The sequence below is a fragment of the Neltuma alba genome, unplaced genomic scaffold (genome assembly GCF_004799145.2).
Source record: "Neltuma alba isolate B1F8T4 unplaced genomic scaffold, ASM479914v2 tig00011158_pilon, whole genome shotgun sequence".
In the NCBI taxonomy this organism is placed as follows: domain Eukaryota; kingdom Viridiplantae; phylum Streptophyta; class Magnoliopsida; order Fabales; family Fabaceae; genus Neltuma; species Neltuma alba.
This window is the reverse complement of record NW_021635891.1, coordinates 1-5,680: the sequence shown is the minus strand read 5'-3', so window position 1 is coordinate 5,680 and position 5,680 is coordinate 1. Positions and strand designations below refer to the sequence as shown.

The following is a 5,680-nucleotide window of genomic DNA, read 5'->3' as shown; positions in this document are numbered from 1 at the left end:
CGCTTAAAGAAGGTGGTTGATCTAGAATATAAAAGTTATCTTTCATGTGATGGAAAAGTTTAGCTAAGTAATCAACAGTAGGAATAAAATCTGTAGGAGAATGTATCAGTACAACCTTCCAAAATCATAATCCTTTAAAAATATAATGATTAAAGCCAAAAATCATTAAAAGTATAGACAACAAAATCAAAATTTCTTAAAAAAGTATGTATCAGGAGCTGAGTTTACAACAAATGGTTGAATAGGACCAATGTGTGATACCAATATACCATTCTGGAAATTTCTCTGGGCTATCTCGCTTTCTCCGAAACACTTGCTTTTAATGTGGAATTTATTTAAGAAAGCGCCCCCATCTGAAGTTGTCCAACATCATCATATCAGAGCTCATAATTTTTGTTTATTTGGCCGCGATGCTGAGGAATATATCCTTGGGTCGTATCTCTTTTGGGTGCCACATTACTCGAGCGGCTTGGTTTGGTTGCCTTAACATAAGGTCTCCGTCTGGAGATATTGATCAATCATTGCACTGGCTCGAATCTGCCCTCTTGAATCTCCAGCGAGATCATCTAAAGCATTATCATCCTCATTAACCCGCTGTGGTGTAAATTAAAAGAAATTTCATTTTGGATAATGGGTGGACACTTACCCCAACAAAGCTCATTCAAGATGTCTTTGGACCACTATCGTTTACTGATCTTGCTTTTTGAAGCTCACATTCGAAGCCTGGCCCTCTTCCTTCGAATAAATTAAGTGTGAAACAAGATCAGTGCCCGTGGAGTATTCTACTGTCCAAAAAGAAAGTTGATCCGCAGGTTTACCGTTTATATATATCTGTCTCTATGATCTTCCTTTGCAGGCCTTTGAACTGGGAACGTACTTGGGTAGCAACCAGAAATTTCCAGTTTGCCGTCTCAGAGCCTCGCTTTATTGGATCTTCAACTCCAGTCTCTTAAATCATGAGCTCAAATCTTTGCACATTGCTTCTGCTGGAAAGGATGTTCTCAACCTCAACAAATTGACGCTCATCAGACTAATAAGCTCTTACCTACTTTCAATCGTGTTTCATTTGATATCATAGACAGGAAACCTTTAATAATCTTGGCTCTCATTATCGTTTCCTGTTATAGCGTTTAATATGTAATGACCTTTTTATATTAATATCATTTTGCCTTTATCTCGGGGAAAAAAAAAAAAAGTGGCCGTGTTATTTACAATTCACGAATAAAATTCTTTAATTCATAAAGCAGCAACTCCAGTTTAATTATCAGGCAACAAAAAGGTCCAGTTTAGTTAATTGCAAGGGGCAGCAAATTTTAAGATCCACTGAGGTAGGTACCTACCCAGATTAAATCCTCCCTCGATTTCATATGCATGCTAAATGATATTCTTATTCCAATCCTTAGAGGCTTATCCAAGCCATAACTTCACACGCAAATTTATTGATCCAATTTTATATGCCTAACAAGCTAAGCAGCAGAGGTAATAGAAGCAAATCAACTGTGTTGACAGTACAGGGTAAATATTACAGCACAAGAACACCACATATATATATATATATATATATATATCACAATTTCTTGCAACCTGAGCAAAGACAATACATTTTATATTTTTTTTTGGTCTGCCTTTTACTTACAAACCATATGCACAAGCACGTACGAATGCCCTCTGGGACATGGTTGGAATCAACAAACAACTTATAATGTTTTGTGTGTTCTGAAATGGTGTGTAAATGAAGAAGGACGGGCTGACAAAAGGAAATGGAATTAGAAGGAGAAGTTCAACAACTCCATGCTCAAGCTCTCCATCATCACGTTCTCCATGAACAATCCGCATTTGGCTGGAGGCTTCTTGAAGCTGAAGCTCTGGCCACGAGGCTTGAAGGAGCAGGACGAGATGGGGAGGATTGGGATGTTCTCGCAGTTGCAGAGCTCAATCATGTAGCCATCTGGGTCGTGGAAGAACACCTGATCCACCTTGCTGTCTTCTTCATCCCCCTCCACCACCGCCGTCACGTACCTCATCCCCAGCTCCTCGAGCCTCCTCTTCACCAGCTCCACGTCCGTGCACTGGAAGGAGATGTGGTTATCCCTTGGGTTGATGGGCCGCACTTCATTCATGCACGCATCAAACACATCCTCACTGTCTGGATTCTCGATCAGTGAATCCCAATACCGTAATTGTACACCTGTGCCACAAATATCATGGATGGAGATGATGTATATTGGTCTGAAATAAGCTAATTGATAAAAGGGAAGATATGAGAGAGACAGAAAGAGCGCAAGCTAGCTAACCAGGCGCCGTTGAACTTGAAAGAAGAGGGACGCTTGATGAGAACGAAGCCCAAACGTCTTCATAGAACCTCACAGAGTCCCACACGGATCTGCATAACAGGGACACATGATTCAGCGAGAGCAGGGGAAGTGCTTCCTGGCTGCCTATTTCCTCGATCTCCATATTGCTCTCTCTTTATCTTTGAGTTTGCTGTGAATCCTATTGCCAGATTTAGTTCTTATATATACCCAGCAATTCGTACGGTCATATTCAGCGGGAACTTTCCACGAAAATTCTTTTGATCCATGGAACCATACATAGGATGATGATGCTGCGCCATACTACTCATTAGCACATACATGTCATAGAATTAAGCTCGATTTTTCATGCTCTGTACTTGTTTGTTCGCTTCTACTCACAGCACTCGATATTTAGTCGAGCACACCCACTCCAAAACGCTGAGAAATTTCTCCGATGCTTCCCACTAATTTCTAGGAAGCCCACTAGAGTCTTTCTATTCTGTTACTTTTTACCCCTTGAACTCAGTACCCTCATAAAAATCAACGCAACAGATCATTACAATCTATATATATGTAGAATGTCCATGATGTGCTCATTTCATTTCGATACTCCTCCATTCCGAGACGAATAATCAAATTCGTTGATATGTTAATTAGTTAAGAACAACTAATGTGTAAAAGTATAAATTTTTTTTCAATCCCTCATTAATAAAGAAGAGAACTAGAAAACAATGGTAAATTATTAAAAGATAAGAAGTAGAAGGAGAGAGTGTGTGAGTTGAAACAATAAATAGGTAAAATAGAAATCAACTAAAGACAATTTTTGTGTCTCTTATTATAGGAACATGCCATGAACATCAAATGTCTCTTATAATAAGGAACGGATATTTCTAACTAAAATAAAATTGAATTGAAGTGATTTAATTTAGTTTTGGTCCTTTAGTTCAATTTACCTTTTGGATATATTTAGGCAACCGTATGTTAGTTAAAATATTCAAAAATATTATATTATTGATAGCATAATGCATCTTTCATCAACCATTACCAATGACTAGCTTTTTCTGCATAAGCAACACCATCTAAATGATTAAACCAGTGTGTAGAAATTGAAAGCTCTTTAGCACTCAAAACTATAGGTGTTCAGCTTGTCCTGTCCTGATCATTCATAATGGGACGGAAGGTAAAAAAAATTTTTAAGATGGGACTACTATGGGATGGGACGAGATGCAAGACGGAGTTGTCCCGTCCTGTCCAAGAGTAATTTTTTTAAAAAAAAATATCTATTAATAATTATTATTAGATTATTCAATGCATTTATTAATAATAATAATTATTATTTTTATAGTGATTTTCAACCTTAAGTTGCAGTATTATCTCAATAAAATCACCTTTCTCAATAAAATGATTTATAAAACCATTATGTAATGTTTCTTTTACGATATTATTTTACATTGTTTTTTTTACATCTTTTTTATACTATATAATTGAACTTTTACATAATTTTTTTATATGTTTTATCTTAGAATCAAAAAAAAATATTATAACATAAAAAATTTTATACAAAAAATTATAATGTTTTTTTAAGAAAGGGAATAGGACGTCCTATTCCCGTCTCGGTTTTGTCCATGTCCCAACAGGATCCGGACAAATCTAGGATGAGACGGGATACAGACAAAAATCTCATCTCATTCCTGTAAACCAAGACAGACCTGTCCCAGTCCTGTCCGTCCTGTGAATAGTTCTACTCGAAACAGCAGAGTTCAAAACCTAATCACAATCCAAAGGCTTATGTTCAAAAGCAAAAAAAAAAGGAACAAAAACTTCAAACTTCTGCTGCTAGCATATATCTAGCGTGCGTTCAATGCATTCATGGGTCGAGTCCAAACAAGATCCACTATCCGTTTCTTGAGCTTCTAAGGCTGCATGTTGCTTTATCAAAAGAAAAAATGACTCTTCAAATGTTCATTATATACTGGCCACGGACAGGCCCATGATCGTTCCAAGGTCTAGTGCCACAAAGTTTCTTCATCGAGATGTATAGGCTGGTGAGTGTTGGAAGATCATTGATATATTACTTGTAATTAATACTTATAACTAGGAGGGTACTATTATATATGGCATATTACAAATAATATAGTCTCGTTAGTGGCCTAAATGGATATATAGCGTATATCGAGCTTGAATGGTTCTGGGGCTTCCAAAACACCGTGTCTTCAACTGTTTTTGGCTCTGAGCCTCTCACTAAACCCATTTACTCTAGATACATTTCTCAATTGGCAAATTCTAACGACAAGCCATTGTTTCTTGTTGACACATTAGCCCTTGTAATTTACTTCACTCTTTGTTTTTTTTTTTCCTGATATACTGGAAGGCATCACTCTTTTTGGTGATATTGTGTTTTATATTTCTAATTCTAAACGTCCTCCCCTTTTTTTTTTTTTTTTCGAATGCACTTGGAGCTTGATGGGCTCTGTTTTAGAAGTTTGTAAAAGAAAATTTTTTCTCCCTAGAAAAAATAATTTTAGGCATTCTTTTTTAACTATTTTTTCGAATGCATTCTTTCTAATTTTTAAATTTTTTTTTAACTCAAGTATGAAAATATTCAATGCAAATTCTATACTCAAGTGACACCCAAATTTGTCCAATACTTATATCAATGTCCACTGCTTATACTCAAGTTTACCGTTTGACCTGATACATAGCAAGGACAGAATTTTCGCCCTCACGCAGATGGAAAAGCTTCCGACTTTTTTTTTTTTTTTTTGGGATAAAGTAAACAAAATGACACTAACTAGTTAGAAGTTTTACCAAGAACTCAAATGTGGTAGGATCACCGTGGCCTCCTTGTCCTTGCCTCTGCATTGCCTCACAGTTTCAAGCTAACAATTTATATGACCTTCTGATTCTAATGCTTGTGGTGAGAGAAAGATTTGAATTTTGAATATGAGATGAGAGATAAGGACGGCGAAGACATGGGTTAAAGTCTTAAAGACATCTAAGATGCGAAAGGGATCTGGGGAGGGGAAAGATGATCAGAGGAACAATTAAAGAATCTGAGCAAGTTTTCTTTCTTTCTGAAAGAAATTGTGAAGAAGAAATTATAGCCTTGGGGAAAGGAAAAGGAGAAGAGGAAGTCTATTAGTATTTGCTGAAGACAGAAAGAAGACAAGAAAAAACTGGAAAAGGAGAGGGCATATAAAAGGCGGCAGAATAATTTTAGGGGAACAAAAATTGATGTGACAAAGGATCCCTTTTTGAGAAGGGAAAAGTTTAAGACCAACCGGGCCTGCATTCGGTGCTCATCACTTGATGAGCACCCAGTTCTCATCAAGTGTGAGAAATCGGACCGTCCAGATCTAATCTGGACGGTCCAGATTTAATACTTT

The 5,680-nt window shown here is 36.8% G+C and overlaps 1 pseudogene; it reads right to left on the bottom strand.

Annotated features, from left to right (window-relative positions):
• Window positions 1-1,482: 1,482 nt before the first annotated feature.
• LOC114761978 (metallothiol transferase FosB-like) lies at window positions 1,483-2,488 on the bottom strand (annotated as a pseudogene).
• Between the last annotated feature and the right edge of the window lie 3,192 nt (window positions 2,489-5,680).